Source organism: Amblyraja radiata, chromosome 6 (assembly GCF_010909765.2).
Source record: "Amblyraja radiata isolate CabotCenter1 chromosome 6, sAmbRad1.1.pri, whole genome shotgun sequence".
Lineage (NCBI taxonomy): Eukaryota > Metazoa > Chordata > Chondrichthyes > Rajiformes > Rajidae > Amblyraja > Amblyraja radiata.
The window spans coordinates 33,045,102-33,067,551 of record NC_045961.1 but is presented as its reverse complement, the minus strand read 5'-3'; positions in this window follow the sequence as shown (position 1 = coordinate 33,067,551).

Below are 22,450 nucleotides of genomic sequence, written 5' to 3'. Positions count from 1 at the left end.
TTAGGCTATTAGAGGCTCTGTATTCACAAGGACAGTGGAAGATTGTCGGCTGACTTCATTGGGGGAATTAGGAAAGCTGGCATTTATGTCTTCACCAATCTAAGAGTCAGGTATAGGAATACTTATCTTTAATCGGACTTCAATGTTACATCTTTGCATTAAAATGTTGTGTCCTTTCTCCTGTATCTGTGCACTGTGGATGGCTTGATTGTATTCATGTATAGTCTTTTCTTGTGTGGATAGCATGCAAACAAATGCTTTTCACTGTACCTTGGTATATATGGCAATAATTAAACTAAACTAAACTAATTGGAATTGATCAATTTGCAATTCATTGTCAAAAACATATTTTCGTCCAGGTAGGATTGAAATAAATCTTTAACGCAATCAAATTTCGCAGCCATACATTTTATTTATGGTTGTTATATTTGCATTACTTGGGACATTGAATTTAATTTACAGGTAGATCATATCCTCATATCATGTATCTAGTTTGTTTATGCAAAGAACATATTTAGATAAGCTACTAAACTCCTACAAATGTCATCTGTTTTATGTTATATTAGCAGTGAGGCAGGCAGTTATCAACCCCGATAGTTATTATTTTTTATGTAGAGGCATGAAATAAAGGACAACCTGATTTCCTTTCATGATTGTATTCATGTATAGTCTGCTGGTAATGACAAAGAAAACATATTCTTAATCCTGTTTCCTGGCTGTGCAATAGTTTGAAACTGGACATGAATAAGAGCTGGACAAGAATGGGAGGCACAGTGGTGCAGCGATAGAGCTGCTGCCTTTCATTGCCAGAGTCCCAGGATCGATCCTGACTATGAGTGCAGAGTGGAGGATAGAACTAGTGTGAATGGGTGACCGTTCGTTGGCGTGAATGGTGGGTTGAAGGGCCGGTTTCCACGATGTATCTCTAACCTAACTATCTAAACTAAATTGACTAGAAATTACCCTGTTGATAATAATAATAATGGATGGGATTTATATAGCGCCTTTCTAATAGTCAAGGCGCTTTACATCGCATTATTCATTCACTCCTCAGTCACACTCGGTGGTGGTAAGCTACTTCTGTAGCCACAGCTGCCCTGGGGCAGACTGACGGAAGCGTGGCTGCCAATCTGCGCCTACGGCCCCTCCGACCACCACCAATCACTCACACACATTCACACACAGGCAAAGGTGGGTGAAGTGTCTTGCCCAAGGACACAACGACAGTATGCACTCCAAGTGGGATTCGAACCGGCTACCTTCCGGTTGCCAGCCGAACACTTAGCCCATTGTGCCATCTGTCGTCCCAACATAGTTTCTCAGTTGAAGTATAACAAAGAATCTGATTACAATTAAAACTATTGCTACATCACCAGGTTAAAAAATTGGAAGAGAATATAACAGTATTATTATTACCTAGTTCTGGTGCATATACCAAGTAAAAGCAGATGGGAAAACAATTAAACAGTAAATGCTGGATTCAGCTTAATAGTGATTAATGTTAACAGGATTTTTATGTTCAACTTTGAACTCACACTGTACTTTGCTGGAACATTATCACGATAAAAACACATTGAGACACAAGGAACGGCAGATGATGGCATCTTGTGCAAAACAAAAAGTGCTGAAGGAATTTAGTGGATCAGGCAGTATCTGAGAAGGCAGGCACAAAATGCTGGTGTAACTCAGCGGGACAGGCAGCATCTCTGGAGAGGAGGAATGAGTGACGTTTCAGGTTGAGACCCTTCTTCAGACTGAAAGTCAGGAGAGAGGGAAAATAGAGATATGGAAGGGTAAGATGTGAAAACCACAGATCAAAGCAGACAATGGTAAAGGAAATGTAGAATGGTTCAATGTTAGATGAGGGGAAGGTAACAGTGAGACATACAAACTATAAAATTAATCAGGACAGTGAAACTAGTCGGAGAACTAGGATGGAGAAGGGATGGAGAGAGAGGGAATCCTTCCACCCTAGGGAATGGCTAAGACATGAGTAGACACAAATCGTTATACATCGGGCCTGTTCCTATTCAGTACTGTTCTATTGTTATGTCTGTCTAATTTGGAGATACACAACGTACAGTTTCAGGGGAAGTACGTTTGTAAAGGCTCGAATCACTTCAACTTCGACTGCAGTGCCCACCCAACTGTGTCCGATATGCGGGCGAGCCTTCCGGATCGGTCTCACCTGTCACCTCCGGACCCACAAACAAAAACACTGAAGTCATGGTCTTCTTCGACTACATAGGATGAACAACAACAACATGTTTGTAAAGGCATGTTAAATAATGAGTCACTAAACAAAGTGTGGGAAGGAATGGCAAGTGCTGGTTTACACCAAAGATACCACAAAATGCTGGAGTAACTCAACGGGTCAGGCAGCAACTCTATGGAAAAGGAATTCCTTTTATCCAGAGTTGCTGCCTGACCCACTGATCCACTAAACATACAGTGTTAGAAAAATGATTGTATACAAAGTGACAATGTGGCCAGGGGTTCATTCTTTGAACGTGCATGTACTCAAAAGCTGTAGTGATATTAATCAATATGTCCATGTTCATTGGTCTTAAAAATTATAATTATGGAGCTAAAAACGAGTGCATGGGTGGCACTGTGGTGCAGCTGCCTTACAGCACTTGCAGCTCCAGAGACACGGGTTCGATCCTGGCTCCGGGTGCATTCTGTACAGAGTTTGTACGTTCTCTCTGTGACCGTGTGTGTTTTCTCCGAAATCTTCAGTTTCCTCCCACACTCCAAATACATTCAGGTTTGTAGGTTAATTGGCTTGGTATAAGTGTAAATTGTCTCTAGTGTGTGTAGGATAGTGTTAATGTGCAGGGATCGCTGGTCGATGCGGACTCGTTGGGCCTGTTTCCGCGCTGTATCTCTAAACTAAACTAAAGTGAACACTATGTCTGGTATTGTGCAGTACACCAATAATTCTTCAAAACTATGCCATCAACTACAAACTTCAATGGCGTCATGGCATAAAAGGTGTATTGGGTTAATCTGTGCCAGGACCATGCTACAGGTCAGACATCAGAGGTTTTGGATTGGGGAGTATTGGGTCAGGCAAATAAAGATGAATCAGAGGATTAAGACTGAGAAATGGAGAGTGGATCAGATTGAATATTTATAGTTGGGTGTACAGGGCAAAAGGAGATTTGGTGACCTTAACCATCAAAAAACTGAGGCATTGAGGTCATTCAATTAGAGGTCCAGGACCAACGACGATAGAGGAATTTAGTGGGTTGACTTCATTGAGTGAATTGGGCAAGCTGGCATTTATATCTCGGCCAATCTTAGTGTCATGTGTAGCATTCTTATACCTGATAAAAATAATTACTGATCTTTTTCCTGATCAGTAATCAGGTAAGTATTTTCTATCTTTAATCAGACTTTATCAGACTTCAATGTCATATCTTGGCACTAAAATATTGTACCCTTTATCCTTTATCTGTGCACAACTTGATTGTATTCATGTATAGTCTTTTCTTGACTGGATAGCAGACAAACTAAAAAAGCTTTTCACTGTACCTTGGTATACGTAAACTAAACTAATTAAAAATAATTGTAAATGATCATTTTGCATTCCATTCTGTCAAAAACATTTTTTGACCAGGTAGGATTGAAATAAATCTTTAACACTATCAAATTTCTAGGCCACACATTTTCTCACACCATCCGTCTGGTGCTTTGTTAATACAAAGAACATATTTAAATAAACTTTTAAACTCATACAAATGTCGTCTGGTTAACATTGTTTCAGCAATGAGAGAGTCAGTTATCATCCCCAATAGTTATTCTTTTTAGGTATTGGGAGAGGTTCTTTTTCATTTCATGATTTTGCCTTCTAGAAAGGACAAAGAAAATAGTCTTAATCCTGTTTCCTGGTTGTTTGGAAGCGGGAGGTTGCAGGTAGTGGAAGCAGGTAGGGAGACTGACAGAAACCTCCGGGAACCTCCGGGAACCGCATGGAAACCTTGGGTGGGGCACAAAGTCTCCAGAGGTTCAGGCAATAGTTAGAAACCGGACGTGAATAAGAAGTAGACATGAATGGGAGGCACAGTTGTGCAGCGGTAGACCCAAAAATCTTAGAGCTCTATGATCTTAGGGTAGACTTGCTGCCTTATGCCCCTGTCCCACTTAGGAAACCTGAACGGAAACCTCTGGAGACTTTGCGCCCCACCCAAGGTTTCCGTGTGGTTCCCGGAGGTTGCAGGTGGTTGCCGGAGGTTGCAGGTAGTGGAAGCAGGTAGGGAGACTGACAGAAACCTCCGGGAACCGCACGGAAACCTTGGGTGGGGCACAAAGTCTCCAGAGGTTTCCGTTCAGGTTTCCTAAGTGGGACAGGGGCATTACATTGCCAGAGTCCCGAGATCGATCCTGACTGCGGGTGCAGTCTGTACAGAGTGTAGGATAGAACTAGCGTGAATGGGTGATCATTGATCGGCACAGACTCTGTGGTTCGAAGGGCCTGTTTCCGCAATGTATCGCTAAGCTGGAATCTATCTAAACTATCTAAACTAAATTGGCTAGAAATTCCCCTGTTGAGAACCATAGTTTCTCAGTTGAAGTATAACAAATAATATGATTACATCTATAACTACTGCTTCATGACAGGATAAAAAATTGGAAGAGAATATAACATTATTTTTACCTTGTTCTGGTGCATATAACCAGGAAAAACAGATGGGGGAAAACAATTAAACAAAAATGCTGGAATCAGCTTAATAGTGAATAATGTTAACAGGATTTTTATGTTCAGCTTTGAACTCACACTGTACTTTGCTGGAACATTATCACGATAAAAACACATTGAGACACAAGGAACGGCAGATGCTGACATTGTAAGCAAAACTCAAAGTACTGAAGGAATTCAGTGGTCCAGGCAGTATCTGAGAAGGGATTAGACAAAAAACATTTAGAGTCAGGAACTTCTGGCTGATTAATACTTCTTAATTTCTTAATCTTCTTAATTTTGACAATTAAGAAAAACACATCAATGTCAGTATTGTATCTGTAACCTGATGGACTGTGTGTGTAATTTTCAAACCAATAAAGAAAAGGGACAGATAAAACAACATGGATTTTTTTTAGAAGGAAATATGGGAATTAGAATCAAACTTAATATGTGGAGCTAATAGTAGGAATAAAAACCCTGGATTAAAAGCACGGGTAAAGTGATGTAAAAGGTTTTAAGAACAAACTATGAAGAACTAATTGTAGTCTAAGGTTAATAGTTAATAGCAGAAAATGTATATAGATTGCAATGGGAGAGGTTGAAAACAGTGTAGAGTCAACGAACCAGTCTTGTTTCATGTTGGTATTCATGGACATTGGCTCAATTGTAGATCTTTTGGTATGGATTATGACGGACAGCTAACTAGAGAATGCGCCATAGAGCAATTCATGGAATCAAAGGAATTACTGAGGTAGAAAAGGGCATTGCATAGTGTTTGGAGCAGCTCTCAGCAGTTCTCTGGGAATTGCCACAGTGTGATCATCACAAAAACTACCTCTAGATGAACTGAATCCCCACTGCATTGCAGGGATCAGTTCATCAACTATTGGGAGGAGGCAATTGAGAAGGATCATAGTTATGACTTACTCAGAACCAATTATCTACCTCAGGAGCTACCTCTCAGCAAAGGCAGACATCCTCAAATGAAATTCACATTGCCTTCAATGTGCCAGCACTGCATTTCAACAACTTAAAATAATTGGTGGTACACAAAAATGCTGGAGAAACTCAGCGGGTGCAGCAGCATCTATGGAGCAAAGGAAATAGGCAACGTTTCGGGCCGAAACCCTTCTTCAGACTGATAGGGGGTGGCGGGAAGAAGGAAGGAAAGTTCCAGCATTTTTGTGTACCTTCAATTTTACAGCATCTGCAGTTCCTTCTTAAAATAATTGTTGTTTGAAGATTGAGAGTTCAAACCACAAAACACATGGACAGCAGTGGAAACTGTTTTGGGTTTACTTCTGAGATCTGGACTGTTTACAATAATGGAGCATTTTAAGGCACTACAAAGATAATACTTACACTGCCACTGCAAAATCTTCCAAATTCACTGGAAGAATAAGCAAACTGACTTCAGTGTCCTGTGCCAGGCCAATGCCCCAGCATTGAGGCTGTAGGTATATGTATCTGGCTCCTTTGGGCAAACATTATTATTCGCATGTCCAGTATCTGAAACATTTACTCTCTTCCAAGATCCATCGAGCAAAGACATTAACAGGCAGACAGAGGAAAGGATTTCAGGATGTTCTCAAAAACTCCTTGGAAAAAATTCCAGCATTCCCACTAGTTCTTAGGAAGTCCTGGCCCTTGACTATTTACAGTGCAGAAAGAACATTTGGGATTGGACTGAGACCATGAAGTCCATCCATTGGAACACACAGAAGCCCTGCATATATGGAAGAAGGAAAACACCAGCTCTCAAATTACCAATTGACCTTCCCATTCAGGCATGTTCTGACCATTCGTTCAAGAGTCTGTGGTTTGCAAATTGGCCTCAATGGTTATCTCAGAATCAACAAAACCAGATTGGACGTAAGTCATTCTCTATCCTCAGGGAATGGCTAAGACATGAGTAAAAATAAATCGTTAATATAAAGTACAGAACAGCTATCCCAAGATTTGGAAACAACAGGCTCAGTAGCCTTATATTTCCAAACAACCCTACAATCTTCTTACATCATCTTCCATTTTATCTTTGGAAGAACTCTATCAAATTTCCTTTTGAAAATGGTGGCACAGTTGCACATTAGTAGAGCAGCTATCTCACAGATCTGATAATCTCATTTCATTCTTGACTTCTAATGCTATTTGGGTGGATTTTGCATCTGTGGACGACAGATGGCACAATGGGCTAAGTGTTCGGCTGGCAACCGGAAGGTAGCTGGTTCGAATCCCGCTTGGAGTGCATACTGTCGTTGTGTCCTTGGGCAAGACACTTCACCCACCTTTGCCTGTGTGTGTGAATGTAATTATGTGAAGCACTTTGGGGTCAATGCAAGTTGACTAAAAATGTGCTATATAAATAAAGACATTATTATTATTATCTTCTGTGTCTGTGATGAGGTGGGTTTCCTCGGGTACTCCAGTTTCTTCCCATTTGCCAATGATGTGTGGGTTTGTAAGTTAAGTGTCCATTGTGAATAGCTTTTACTATGTCGGTGTGGATGTAGTGTTAGTGGTACAATCTGAGGCAGGTTGGTGAATGGGGAGAATAAAATGGATTAAAGCAGGGTTAGTATATATGGTTGCTTGGTGGTCAGCAAGCATAGACTCAGTGGGCACTAAAGGACCAGGCTCCATGCTGCATGATTCTATGAACCTGATGTTAACAGATTGAAAATGATTCCTTCTAAAACCCATAGGAGTTAGATTTCAAGTATGGCACAAATATTATATGAGAGAGATTCAAAATTTAAAACAAAAAATCTTCCTCACTTCTCATCCCCTTTGATGTCTCATTTTCACAACTCACACTTCCTTAAATCTGTGGCTCCCTCTCCTCTGACTCTCAGTCTGAAGAAGGGTCTCGACCCAAAACGACACACATTCTTCTACCCAGAGATGCTGCCTGTTCCGCTGAGTTACTCCAGCTTTTTGTGTCCATCTTCAGTGTAAACCAGCATCTGCAGTTCCTTCCTGCATGATAAAATAAACATGATATCTCAAGAAAATGAGTAATAAATCAAAGACTGGAACTCGATAAAATTAATTTTATCAGATTTTTGAGAAATTAATGATGCTTATATTGACAATCCCAAGGACCATATGGGTTCCAATCCACAGTAGAAGACATATGGGAGGAAATAGCAGATTATTTTGCATATTTTTCTGAAACTCTCCAGGAATTTCGGCTTTGGCTTACAAATACCTGATGTGGAGAAGTTGTTGGTTTATATATCTAAGGACTTGTTCAAAGATGAGATAAGAAATCTCTTCATTCAGAAGGTGGGGACCCTTGGGAATTCTTTACCACTGAAAGCTATGGAGGCCAAGCACTTAAATGTAGGTATGTTGCAAAACTTACCTTCAGCGGCGCTGCAGTTCTGTCACTGCCCGTGTGCGCGACTTTGGTGCCTTTGAGAGGGGGGCGGGTTTAAAACGCCGTTTCCTCCAGGCTGTTGAAATCGATGTTGTTCAGCCTGTTTAGTTGCTGACGAAAAATCGCTGCGACATTCGTTCTCTGCAGTTATTTTTAAACTAAGTTAGATAATTTAATTGCTATAGTAAATTAAAAATCATCTTCTAAAGCCGCGAACGCCGACAACGGGACGGATCTCACGTAGGGGACAAGGCAAGATAGGCTGTTTATTTTTACATTAAAAAGTGCTTCTTAAGATCCCTTTAATCAAAATTTTAAGTTGCGAGAAGGTGACTTGGAGCCCATCCGAACCGGCAGTATTTTTCATGCCGACATGGGGTTCAAATTCACTGCAACTGCAACTGCAACGTTCTAAATGATCGCGTTCCAGAAAAATCCACTCGCAAGATGATTTAAATGGCCATTAATTTGCATGTATTAAACACTAAATTCCTTCCATTTGGCCTATAAATCCATGACAATGAGATTTAATAATCATGTTATATTGTGAATTCTTGTGTGTATGTTATTTGGACACTTAGGCTATTTAAAAATGTTGATCTTTTCTTAAGAAATTGATAGATGTTTAGATCTAGTAATTGAATGATGTAATTAGCTACAATTGGATAACTAACTAATTATATGCTTTAATTGCAGGTCATCCAAGTAAGATTGTTTCATATTTGTTTTAGAATGCTTCAATCTATAATAATTGAAACTTTCTTTCAGTTCTCTTAATTTTTAAGAAATGTATGGGCTTTTGACTGTCCTCGATCACAGCTTTTGTGTTAAGTCAATGGAAAAGCAATAGGGAACAAGATGCTAATTTCCGAGTATGAAAATGGCCATAACATTTTTAATACTGAAGATATGAAAGTGAATTAGGTGTCAAATTAAACTTCATTTTTATGCTTTATCTGATGGGATAAATTGCAGACTTGATTTTTTAAATCTCAAAATTTTGTAACATTGCTATTAAATGTGTATTGGATAGATAGGTTTCCATTCATAATAAGAAATGGGGAGAAAGCAGGAAAATGACACGGTCACTTCTACTCAAAGAAGTGGAGAGACAATTTCTGCTCAAATTTTTATTTTTTTAATGTTTTGAACAAAGTTTCAATCCAAACTTCTGTGATTGTAAAAGCCATGTGGAAAATAGGTCAAAAGAAGGTCACTCACTCCAATGTACCTGTACCTCTCTTCTCTAGCTTCCCATACCCTACTTTCATAAAACAATATAAGATATGTTAATTTCCTTAGTTTTATCCACAGCAATTTTAAAAAATGGTGCAGATTCACATTTCATTTTTGTTTTATGTTGGGCATTCTGTTTTTCCATCAAAGTTCATTGTTTAAAAAAAATGTTAATCTGTCCCTTTGCTGAATGGTTTTCTAATCTGAACAAAAAAATAATTATTGAAACTTCTACCTGTTCTACAATTATTATTCAATTATTTCCCTGGTCTATCATAGAATCACAGGACACAATATGATATGTGCAGAAGGACATCATTCAAATCATTGTTCCTGTACTGCAAACCTGGAAAGAGTTCTCAGATTAATCTGCTCCTTGCTGCCATTCGCCCTGTATCATTTTGTTTCCCTTCAAGAAGAAGTATTTGAACAATTCTAAATATTTCTTTTAAATATGGTTACCAGATCAAATAATAAACTGTTTGAATTATTGCTTGAAAAACGAACTCAATCCTGGTAATTAATGGAAATCATCAACAACTCCATCTGGCCATCCCTTGTTCAATCATCATAAATCTATGTCCTCTGGTTATGGACCTACTGTCAATAGAATTAGTTTTTTTTTAAATTTAGTCTATCAAAGCTATTCATGATATGGAACAGCAAATGAATGCACCCCTGGATGAGAACAACCCTGTAACTGAAGTTTTTGATCCCTTAAGTTTTGTAGTTGATATAGAAAACCTTCCTTAAGTCTGCTGTCACAATATTGCAGCTGAGGGTACCCAGTGATTTTTTAATATTAGGATGGCATCCTTGCTTTTGTATCCAATACTCCTGGAGACCATTTTTCAGTTGGGAAAAAAAAAATATGTTCCCCTCAACTCTGCCTCCTATCATAGTCATGGAGTAATACAGTGTGGAAACAGGCTCAACTTGCCCATGCCAACCAACATCCCCCATCTACCTGTATACTAAACCCATCTGCCTGTGTTTGGCCCATATTCCTCCAAACCTATCCTATCCATGTACCTGTCTAAATGTTTTTAAAATGTTGTGATTGTACCTGCCTCAACTACCTCCACCAGCAACTTGTTCCATACACTCAACACTCTTCGTATAAACAAGTTGCCCATCAGGTTCCTATTACTTCTTTCCCCCCTCACCTTAAACCTATGCTCTTTGTTTCTTGATTTCCCTACTCTGAGCAAAATACTCATTGTATTCACCTGATCTATTCCTCTCGTGATTTTGAATACCTCTATAAGATCACCCTTCATCCTCCTACACACCAAGCAATAAAGTCCTAGCCTACTCAACCTCTCCCTGTTGCTTAGGCCCTCTAGTCCTGGCAACATCCTCGTAAATCTTCTATGCACATTTTCTAGCTTGACAACATTTTTCCTATAACACAGTGACCAGAAATGAAGGCAATACTCTTTTGTCTCGCCAATGGGTTATACAACTGTAACATGGCCTCCCAATTTCTATATACAATACTCCCACTGATAAAACCAATGCACCAAAAGTATTTTCATCCCTGATGCCCTGTCCTTTGATCACTCCATTTCCTTTGCTTTATTTTATACTAGAGCTAATAACATATAGAAAATAGCAAAAACCATTACCCCATATAGCCAATTCATTCCACAGACTACAAAGCTGTACACAATATATTCTACTCAATCCATTTGTTTTTAGCAATATGTGGTGATAGGTTTAATCTCTAAAAAAGATTGAATAACGTTTTTGTCATGATGTGACCCTTAAAACAATATCACAATATCACACTGTTTGCACATGCTGCCAGTTAATCAACCATACACATGATTTAATACTGATTTCTCTCTCACTCTTAACACAATGAAGCTACATCCATTCTTCCACGAAGAGCGTTTTCTTTAAAAGGCACTGGAAATCAATGTTTCTACTCTGTCACAGTCGTTACTGTAACAAAGCTTCCATTTTATGTAAAAAAAAGACTAAGTGCAGGAGTAATTCAACATGTTCTCCAGAGATGCTGCCCAATCCATCAAGTTACTCCAGCACTCTGACGTTTCTTTGTAAACACGCATCCACAGTTATTTCTTTCTACAACTTTCATTTTACATACGGTTTCCACTTGTGCTTTGTCCATGACATTTTGTTAGTGGATAGCCCTAGCTGTCTATCATCCAATCTTTATTTTTTTCTGAGGAATCGGAGGGCTCAAAGGATTGCCAGGGAACAAAAGAATCACCACTTGTTAAACGTTGTGTCACATATCCATTGACAAAATGACATGTGGCTTTGATACAGACTCAAGCACAGGATAAAATGAAAGTCTTGTTCCTGTAGGAATTATGAAAGGGCAGAGTATTGACTTGCTGTGACAGTGATTCCTGTTCCTTTTAAAGACCCATGCTGTAGGTGGCAGTGTGGATCTCAAGACACATGCTGTGAGCTGTACATTCTTCTCAGTACTCTGGGCATTGGGCCGCATGATGTCTTACCTGTGACGCTGCAGGAGTGGAATCCATACTGGTTGTGATGCACCTGAGTTAACAGCCTCTGCCTGAAAAGCAATACATGTACAGTTAATGGCAGTTTGCACAGCATGAAAGCCGGCCATCCTCGTGAGCCTCCTGCTTCGCTTACTTTGCCCTTTGTTCCTTGGGTAGTGAGCATGAAATGTAGTCAGCACCTTCGCGTGGAGACCGCAAGCAGCAAACTGAGAAATGGTTGCACAATGATTAATCCCTCAGAAAATGAAGCAGCCGATTCCTGCGTGAAGCAGGACTAAGCCTAGGTTGGTCTATGGGCACAACCTATTACGAGGCAAGTAACATTTGTGTTACAAATGTGCCAGGACTATGATGATGTTCATCAAAAAACACTATCTACTCTTTCCTGATATTCAAAAGAGTTATCACAGAAACCTCTACCATTAATATCTTCGGGATTACCATTGACCAGAACTCAAGTTGACATGCCACAAAAGAAAGTGGCTACAAAAGCAGATCTAAGGCTGAGTATCCTCCAGTAAGTGACTCATTTCCTAAAGGGCCTGTCCCACTTGTCCGTCATTTACGCGACAGGCCGGTAGTGACTGTCGCGCGCGTCATCACGTATACGCACAGTCGTCTGGAGTGCGTGACGTCATTTGAATACCCAGTTTATGATATTTACCCAGTTTATGATATTTATGATGATTTTCTAAAATGTTCCAGTTTCTTGTAATGCCCCTATTCAAAAAGAGAGGTGAATGAAAAGTAGCAAGCTGCAGACCAAATTAATCTGTGGGAAGGAACTGCAGATGCTGGTTTAAATTGAAGGTAGACACAAAATGCAGGAGTAACTCAGCGGGACCGGCAGCATATCTGGAGAAAAGGAATGGATGATGTTTCAGTCTGAAGAATGGTCTTGACTCGAAACGTCACCCATTCGACCCGAAACATCACCCTGTCCCACTTGGCCGTCATTTACGCGACAGGCCGGTGGCGCGCGAAGATTTCATGCAGCACAAAATCCTAGCGCACTGCGCGATACCGTGCGCAACTCCACACTCCTCCACGCCACTCCATGCACTCGTCTCGTGCTACCCACACGCTACCAGGTCACGTAAATGGCACGCAAATGACGGCCAAGTGGGACAGGCCCTTTATGCTCCAAATCTTTTCCACCATCTTTATGTAATGGAATACTTTGTAACTGCTCTGATGTCCACTTTGCCAGCAACTTTCAAGAAACTTGACACCGATCATAACAAAGCAACACACTTGATTTGCACCCCATTAACCAGCCTCAGCATTAATTTCCTCCATCTCCAGTGCACTGCAGTATTTACCACGTACAAATGTACTACAGGCACTCAAGCTACTTCAGCAACATCTTCCAATCTTCTGACCTCTTCCACCAAGAAGGTCAAGGGCAGAAGATGCTCTGGGAACTTCATTCCCTGGCAGGCTTTTCTCCACACCGGTTACACACCATCCTGCACTATTGTTGGATCTAATTCCTGAAACCAACATGATCACTGTTGGATATCTTCTCCAGAATGGTTGTAGCAGTTCAACAAGGTGGTACAATTAGGGATGATTAATAAATGCTGATTAACCCCATTCCTCAGTACTGAGTAAAACAAACACCAAAAGATTAGATTCAGAATAAAGATTACCTCTGCAAACACTAATAATTCACATAAATTCATAATCTTGACTGATTTCCAAATCTTAAAATTATATACGACATATGGACCTACCAGCATGGAATCTGTGAGACTGGCAGATGCATCAAAAAGGGCTGTCTGTCACTTCTTGCCTCATTTCCCAGATTAAATATGTTCTTAAAAACTGTTTCCATGACCTGATCTAAATCATTAGCAAATGAAGATCTCATGCAGTCCCAGGCTCAAGCCAAAATTTTCCAGATAGGAAGAAGGCTATTTTTGAAAGCCCCCCAAAATGGCCATGTATTTTGGGACAAGTAATTAACTCATGGTCAATGCAAACCAATTGGGGATTAATAATTTAATTAACCCAAAATATGAAATCTGTAATTGTTCCCAGGGAAATTTACGCTGAATTACCTTTTCCAACAATAGTGGCTGAAGCTGAGTTGATGACAGCATTTAAGAAGTGTTTAGATAAGCATTTGAATCACATGGGCACAGAGGGCTAAGGACCAAGTGCTGGGTGAAGGTATTAATACGTATGGGCATCCTGTGGTTGGCTCAGGTGCATTGAGCCAAATGACGTGTGTCCGCGCTGGATGATTTTATTATTCCATGCATAAGTATGTGTCCAATGTTTAAAGAACAACCATTAAAAGATTCATTCATTTCCTTTCCAGGATGCAATCTATGGACAAGCAAGTTGTGTAAAACTGTTATCAAGCAAGTGAACCATCCTACCAACAAACAGAAAGCAGTCCAGAGCTACTATCTACCTCATTGGAGACCCTCTGACTATCTTTGATCAGACTTTATTGGACTTAATCTTGCACGAAACGTTATTCATGTTATTCCCTTTATCATGTATCTGCACACTGTGGATGGCTTGGTTGTAATCATGTGTTGTCTTTCTGCTGACTGGTTAGCATACAACAAAAGCTTTTCACTGTACCTCAGTACATGTGTTAATAACCTAAACTAAAAACTAAACTTCTGGAAGTACTCAGCATGTGGAGCAGTTTCTATGGAGGTAAAAGGGATGCACTGATGTTTCTGGGAGTGACCCTGCATCAACACTGTGCAGGGAAGGGGAAAGATGACCAGTGGTTTAGGAATGTGGGGGAAGTGTTGGGACAGTAGCTGACGGGTTACAGATGGAGCCAAAGGAGGGGTGCAATGATGGGCAATTGGAGCCAGATGGAGAAGGGCTGGTGCAATGGAAAAGATGAACAAAGAACTTAGGGTGAGTGGGCTAGCTGAAATTAGAAAATTCAATGTATATCCAATTGGGTTGGAGGCTATCCAAATGGAATATGAGTTGTTCTAGTTTGTGTTTGGCCCTACCTTTGCAGTGGAGAAGGTTAAGGGGAGACAGGAGACAGGAGACAGAGACAGAGAGAGAGAAGGACGGCACGGCAGCGTAGCGGTAGAACTGCTGCCTTACAGAGACCCGGGTTCAATCCTGCCCACGGATGCTTGTCTGTATGGAGTTTGTACATTCTCCTCATGACCTGTGTGGGTTTTCTCCGAGATCTTCGGTTTCCTCTCACACTCCAAAGACGTATAGGTTTGTAGGTTAATTGGCTTTAAAATGTATAAATGTAAAATTGTCCCGAGTATGTGTAGGAGTGTAAGTGTGCAGGAATCGTTGGTGGGTGCATACTCGGTGGACCAAAGGGCCTGATTCCGCGCTATATCTCTAAACTAAACTAAACTACAAAGGTCAGTGTGGGAATGGGAAGGGGAATTGAAGTGCCATGTAACTGGAAGTTCAAGATGCCCAATGTAGACAGAATACAGATGTTTTGCAAACGGTTACCTAGACTACACATGGTCTCACCAATGTAGAGAAAACCACAACACGAGCACTGAATGCAATAGTTTAGAGACATAGCATGCCAACAGGCCCTTTGGCTCAATTAGTCCACATGGAATCACCCATACACTAGTTCTATCCTACACACTAGGGATAATTTACAGAAGCCACTTAATCTACAAACCTGCATATTATTGGAAAGTGGACGAAAACCAAAGCACCCAGAGAGAACTCACGTGGTCACATAGAGAACGTACAAACTTTGTACAAACAGCACCCATAGTCAGCATTGAACCTGGGTCTCTGGTGCTGTAAGACAGCAACTCTAACACTGTGCCACCCTATTGATCAGGTTGGACGAGGTGTACGTGAATCTGCCTCACCTTGGAAGGGTGTTCATCACCCTCGACAGTAGTGAGGGAGGAGGTGAAGGGATGTGTTGCACCTCCCAAGATTGCAGGCAAAAAGTTATGCGGTGGTGTGTGTGGGTGGGGAGGGATGGGCAGACCAGAGAGCTGTAAAGAGAGTGGTCCCTAGGGTAAGCAGAAATGGCAGGAGAGGGGAAGATGTGACTGGTGGAGGGATCCTGCTAGAGCTCGTGTATATGGTGAAGGATGATATATATGGAGGCAAGTTGGGTGAAAGGTGAGAGCCAAGGGAACTCTACCTGCTTTCTATCAGAAAAGGGATATGTGGGTGTTTGTAAATGATCCACGACAACACACATTGTGAAAGATTAGTCTTTATTCCATAAGTAATCCAGAACATTTAAACTGCCAGCCATTCATACCCAGCTGGCTGACCAAGCTAGTGTAGTACCGTGTAGCACCATAATACCATGTAATGGGTGGCATGCATACATGTGTAGTGGAGATTATAAATGGCATGGATTAATAAGGGTTAATCTACATCCTTCCTCTTAAAGAAGCAAAGCATATAGTAGTTAGTGGAGTATATATTGTCATACACCGGTATAAGGTGTGTGCATTTCTTATTTTACTTGTACATGCTTGTGCATATGTGAGCACATAAAACTAAACGGGTCATGCACTGTTCAAGTTTTGCCGGTGAACTTTCCAATCAGCGGGTTTGGCTTGCAGACACGACCTGCATGTGTAAGGTAGTACCCATCGTGTGCCTCATCCTTCTCTGAGGAAGCAAGTCCCTTATCGGGTGAACGAGGAGGAGATGGGAGCACCGGGGAAGGCAGGGATGGCGCTGGCACCTGTAGAGGAATCGCTGGAGAGTCATTCATGGAGCGTGGTGGAAGACCGACAGGCTGGTCAGGGTAAGGATGGGAAGGTGCCGGTTCATTAACCGGGAAGAGGTGTTGGCGGGTGCGTCGATAGATGCCGTTGTCAACACTGACCAGGTATGAGTGTGGCTCCGCGGTTGACCCCAGAATGACTCCGAGGCGGTCATAGGCTCTAAGCGACCGTAAGCGGACAACCTGTCCTTTGTTGAGCGGTTGAAGCGGAGAGCTGGTTTTATCATAGTATTTTCTTTGTATGTCGTGGCGGTGTTGGAGCTGGGATTGGATCGCCGATGACGCACAAACATGTGGTTCTAGCAGTTGCCTGGCCATAGGCAGGGTGGAGCGCTTTAGCCGTGACATGAGTCGTTCGGCTGAAGATCCCAGGAGAGGGTCGCGGACAATGTTTCATAGGTTAAGTAGGTCGAGATAGATATTAGAGCCGGCCCTGTGTGCGTGTTCCATTAGTTCTTTTGCACTTCTTACCGCGCGCTCGGCCAGGCCGTTGGACTGCGGGTACTCGGGGCTACTGGTGGTGTGGTGAAAATCCCAGCATTTCGCAAAATCCTTGAAGAGCTGACCGGAGAATTGAGTTCCATTGTCTGAGAGTAGCTTGAGGGGTGCTCCATGGACAGACAAGTGGCGAGTGAGTTTTTGAATGACCATGGCTGAGGTCGGGCTACTGAGCAGGTCGTTTTCGAACCATCCTGAGTAGGGATCGACAAGAACCAGGTATTGTTTGCCGTGCCACTCAAAGATGTCGGCTGCTACTGTGGACCAGCGTAAGTCCGGTGCAAGGTGCAGGAGAAGTGGTTGTTTCTGTTGGTGCGAGGTCAGGCTGTTGCAAATCGGGCAGGCAGCCATGCCAGGCCAGAAAAGCACACCTTTTGCATGTCGGAGTGTTATTTCTGCAGCAGGATGGCCCCCACAGACAATATCAAAGTACTTGTTGTGAAGAGACGTCGGGAAAACTGCTTTATGTCCTTTCATTATAATGCCATCTTGAATGACCAGTTCGTCTCGGACAGGGTTGAATGGGCAGGTAGCCAGCAGCAGGTGGTGCTGTTTGTCTGGCCAGTCATGGCGGGTGACAGTGGCAAGCGATTTTAGCGTTTCGTCAGCAGCTGTTTGTGCCACCAGGATGTCTAAGCCCGCGGATGGAAGGCAGAAGGCCATCATGACCGTATACCTCTCGTGCTCATCATCAGACAGGTGTTTTTCACAGGTTGGGCGAGGTGCCCGTGAGAGGGTGTCAGCTAGGTGCATGTCCTTACCACGTTTGTAGGTTAGTCTGATGTCATACTTCTGTAGTTCCATCATCATGCGTTGTAACTGTGCTGGTACCGTGTGGATCGGTTTACTGAGGATACTGACCAGGGGCTGGTGGTCGGTTTCAATCGTGATCGGGTTGTCAAAGATAAAGTCCTTGAATTTCTTACAGGCAAAAGTTACCGCGAGTAGCTCCTTCTCGATTTGAGCGTAGCGCTGTTCAGTGTCAGTCATGGTACGGGAGGCATAGGCAACCGGACTGTGACCCTTCCCATCGTCTTGTAGGCAAGCGGCACCCAGTCCATAGTGGGAGGCATCTCGGCATCGAAGTATGTGAGGGTTGGGGCGGAAGACATTAGGTGTTTGAGGGTTTGAAATGCCCTCTGCTGGTGCTGTTGCAAGGACCAGTGCGTATCCTTGCGGGTCAGTTATCGCAGCGGGGCTGACAGCTTGCTGAAGTATGTGATGAATTTTCACAGGTAGTTTACCATGCCTAGAAATTGGTGTAGAGTTGTCACATCTGTAGGTGCTGGCATTTCATTGATGGCAATGGTTTTGGAAGGGTCTGGCCTGAGGCCATTGTTGGTGAACACATGGCCCATGTAAGTCACTTCGTCGACCCGAAACCTGCACTTGAGGGGGTTGAGTTTGAGGTTTCATGTTCTTGTGCATTGCGTCCGGTGATCAGGATGTTGTCTGTCATTTTATCACATGGGTAGCCAGTAAAGAGCTGTTCCATAGTACGTTGGAAAACTTCACTGGCTGATTTGATGCCAAATGGCATTCGTAAGAATCGGTAGCGTCCGAAGGGTGTCGCAAATGTGGTTAACATGGAGGCTGAATGGTCTAGCGGTATTTGCCAAAATGAGTTATTTGTATCTAGGACAGAGAAGACTGTGGCTTTACCCAGGTTGGCTGCGACTTCTTCGACCATCCGCATTGGGTGGTGTGGTCGTTTGATGGCGGTGTTTAAGTCTTTAGGGTTGATGCAAATCCTTATTTCGTCTTTGTTCTTCTTGACTGCTGCGACCATGGTGGAGACCCAGGAAGAGGGGTCATTGACAGGGGCTATCACGCCCAGTGTTTCCATTCTGTCTAGTTCAGTTTTGATGCAGTCCTTCATTGCGTGTGGGATTCGGTATGGACAACGAACGACAGGTATGACTTCCTTGTCAGTCACAATGCTGTATTCAGTGGGAAGCATGCCCAGCTGGTAGTCAAAAAGGTATTAGTATTGTATGAGTAGTTGTTGGGTGGGACTTTGAGAGGTAGATAGTTGGTACACAGTTTTGCCGAAGGTGACTAGGCCCATATCATGGCATGCATCGATGGCCAGAAGGAGGGGCACTTCAATGAAAAATCCAGATTGTAAACTTAAGATGCTCTATGGCATTGTAGGGTGACTTTACCAACTGGTTGCAACTCCCCCCCCCCCCCCCCCACCCCGCACCAAATGGATGTAACTTGGAGTTTGTTTTCATGACAGTTTCATTGTTGTGAATTCTTTGGAAGTCCGATAAGGACAGAACATTCCACCGTGCCCCAGTATCTATCAAGGGATCACGACGGTGAGCTGGGTATACAGGAATGCATGTTTTGGCTGTCTTCTAGCAGGTGCAGTGGTTGTGGTTCTGCTGGAGCTCCTTTCGCAATCAGTACCTCGTGGGAAAGTGTGGGCTCGAGCGCATAGGGAGATTGTTGTGGCTGGACCCTGTTATCACGAGCGCAGCAGTACCAGATAAAGTGTTCTTTTATTTTTACAGTAGAGGCATGTTTTGCCGTAAGCGATGCATTGCTCACAAATTTTCAGGTGTGAGCCACCGCAATTACCACAGTTATGGACCAGAGGGTCGGTTACCCTCCCTGGGGCTGTAGATGGTTGTCGAGGGGTTGTTAATGTTTGTCGCAGGGACCTATAGAAGGCATGGACGTTATAGGCAGAGTGGGGTCCCAATCCCAGGGATTTGGTATGGGTGTCAGTGTACATGTTGAACCTTAGCTAGTGTGAGCTCCTCATTCCGGAGTAGTTCATTTCTCACCTTGTCATTCAGGATGCCATATACGAGTCTGCCACGGAGGAATACGTCGCGGTCCTGGAAGTGGCATCTGGCAGCAATGCTCTTCAGGGCACCGATGTAGGATTCGACCGTTTCACCCTCATGTTGACTACGGGAAAAGAAATTGGGGTGCTCCCTGATAACGTTAGTGTGAAGTTGGCACAGGTCACGGAAAATTCGGAGGAGGCAGGTGGGGTCACAACCTGTGTTACCGCATCGGTATGTTCTGGGGCGTAATCAAAATCCTGTGCCTGCAGGGCAGCCTCTGTGCCCGCTACATTGAGGAAAAATGATGCAAAGGTGTGGGGAGCAACACCCGGGTGGGCAGCATCAATGAAAATTCCAAATTCCACCTCGAAGATTCACCAACGTTCGGCAAGTTCACTGTCGAATATCAGAGGATCGGGTTTACGAAGCGATCCTGCCATGACAACAGGCCGATGGTCCGTTATAAAATAATAAACTAAAATAAATTCAGGCAAAAGAGTTGGAGACATGGCTCAAAGATTCTGACACCATGTTTGGTGCTGGGAGCTGGCTGACCTTCCAATTACTCACGTTCCCAGAATAAGGATATTTCAGCTGTCCTAATGCAAAATGCTTAATCTTACGAACAGAACCGTAATTTGTCCAACAACGGTGGTGTGATTGGCAAATTTGAAGATGGAGTTGGAAATTTGTCTAGCTACACAGTCATGGGTATAGAATGATTAGAGTAGAGGGCTGAGTACACAGCGTTGAGGTGCACCTTGTTGTCTATGAACAACAGTCTGAAGTACGTGTTGTTATTGTCCAAGAGGTCCAGTGCAGAGTGGACAGCCAGTGAGATCACATCCTCTTGAAATTCCCACTATCATAGTTTCTTGTGTTCAACCAATTTGATTTACAGCTGATGTGAATTATACATAGCAAATTCAAGATGTCAGATATTTTAGCAGTAGCAATCAAGACTGTGATATACAATGACTTTTCTAGTCCATTTACTGATGTCTATCTGCAAATGTGAAAAATATTCAGCAGTGTCCATAACAAAAATGAGCAGAGCCCCAAGCAATCCAATTACCACCCATCACTTCTAGTGATTTCCTCTAACCTACTTGCATTACCCTAAAAGGCACAGTCAGTTAACACACAGCTGGATCTCAGCAGTAAATTAGAGTGCCATGTATTGCATAAAATATTACTTCTGATATTGTAAAATAATAAACCCATCAAATTTCATGAGTAATACATAGGGAGATTTCCTGATTTTTATAAAAAGATAGGAAGCTTATTTCTATTATTCCACTTTTAACACATTGGTGGAGTATTGCGTTCGGAGACCAGCCCTCACATGTGACGCCGCGTGCACCCCCTATCGCTCCCTCTCCACCTCCCTCCCCCTCCCTCTCTACCACCCTCCCCCTCCCTCTCTACCCTCTCCCTCTCTATCCCCCTCCCCCTCCCTCTCTACCCCTCTCCCCTCTCCCTCTCTTCCCCCTCCCTCTCTGCCCGCCTCCCCTCTCTGCCCCCTCCCTCTCAGCCCCCCTCCCTCTATGCCCCCACCCTCTCTATCTCCCCCCCTCCTTCTCTACCACCCTCTCTCTGTGGGTTGTGGTGAGTATTGGGACCTTTGGATGGGTGGAGGAGTATTGCGTTCGGGGATTAGCCCTACTCTGTGATGCCACGCGCACCCCCTGCCCCTTAATTTCTACCCCTCCTGCCCCTCCCTCTATACCCCACTCACCGTCTCCCTCTCTACCCCTTCCCCCTCCCTCGCTAACCCCCTCCCTCGCCGTCTTTAGCCGCGCCTGCACAGTTTGGGGCTATGCGTGTGGAGAGGGTGGTGGATGGGGAAAAAGGAGTGAATGAATAATATTAATATAATATCAAGGGTGAGTGTGGGTGTGTGGGCGGTGGTTAGTGTGGGGGGTGGTTAGTGTGTGTGTGTGTGTGCAGGCCGCCCCCCCCCCCCCCCCCCGCTACCGCGCGTTGAGGGTGCGGGACACAAAGGGTCACACTTGGTCTAGTAAATCTAAAATTTCCCAAATTCTCTTTGGACTGACACTGAAGTCTTGAACCTTATTCCACGGTTAGTGCTTGTTGTTGGTACAATGGTACAATGGGAATTTATTGTCACATGTTTTAAAGTACAGTGAAATTCCTTTTTTTTGCATGCAGATCAGTAAAAATCTTACTATACATAGGAGCAATCAAACTTAACAACAAGAGTGTACAAATACTAGATTACGATACGAAAAGATCGAACTTTATTTATCCCAGGAGGCAAATTGATCTGTCAACAGTCATAAAAACACAAAATACATGAAACATGAAATTAAAGTGATGAGTGGAAAGGCTTGGGGGGAGGATATGCAAAGATTGGGGAGGGGTCGGGGTGAGGAGAGTCATTCTCAGTCTACCCCACAACAGAAGGGGGAGGAGTTGTAAAGCTTGATAGCCAGTGGGAAGAAGGATTTATTGTGGCGTTCTGTCCTGCATCTTGGTGGAACCAATCTTTTGCTGAAGGTACTCCTCATGTTGACCAGTGTGTCAAGGGGGGGGGGGGGGGTAAGCTGTATTGTCCACGATGCTCCGCAGTTTGAGGAGCACCCTCCCCTCCAAGAC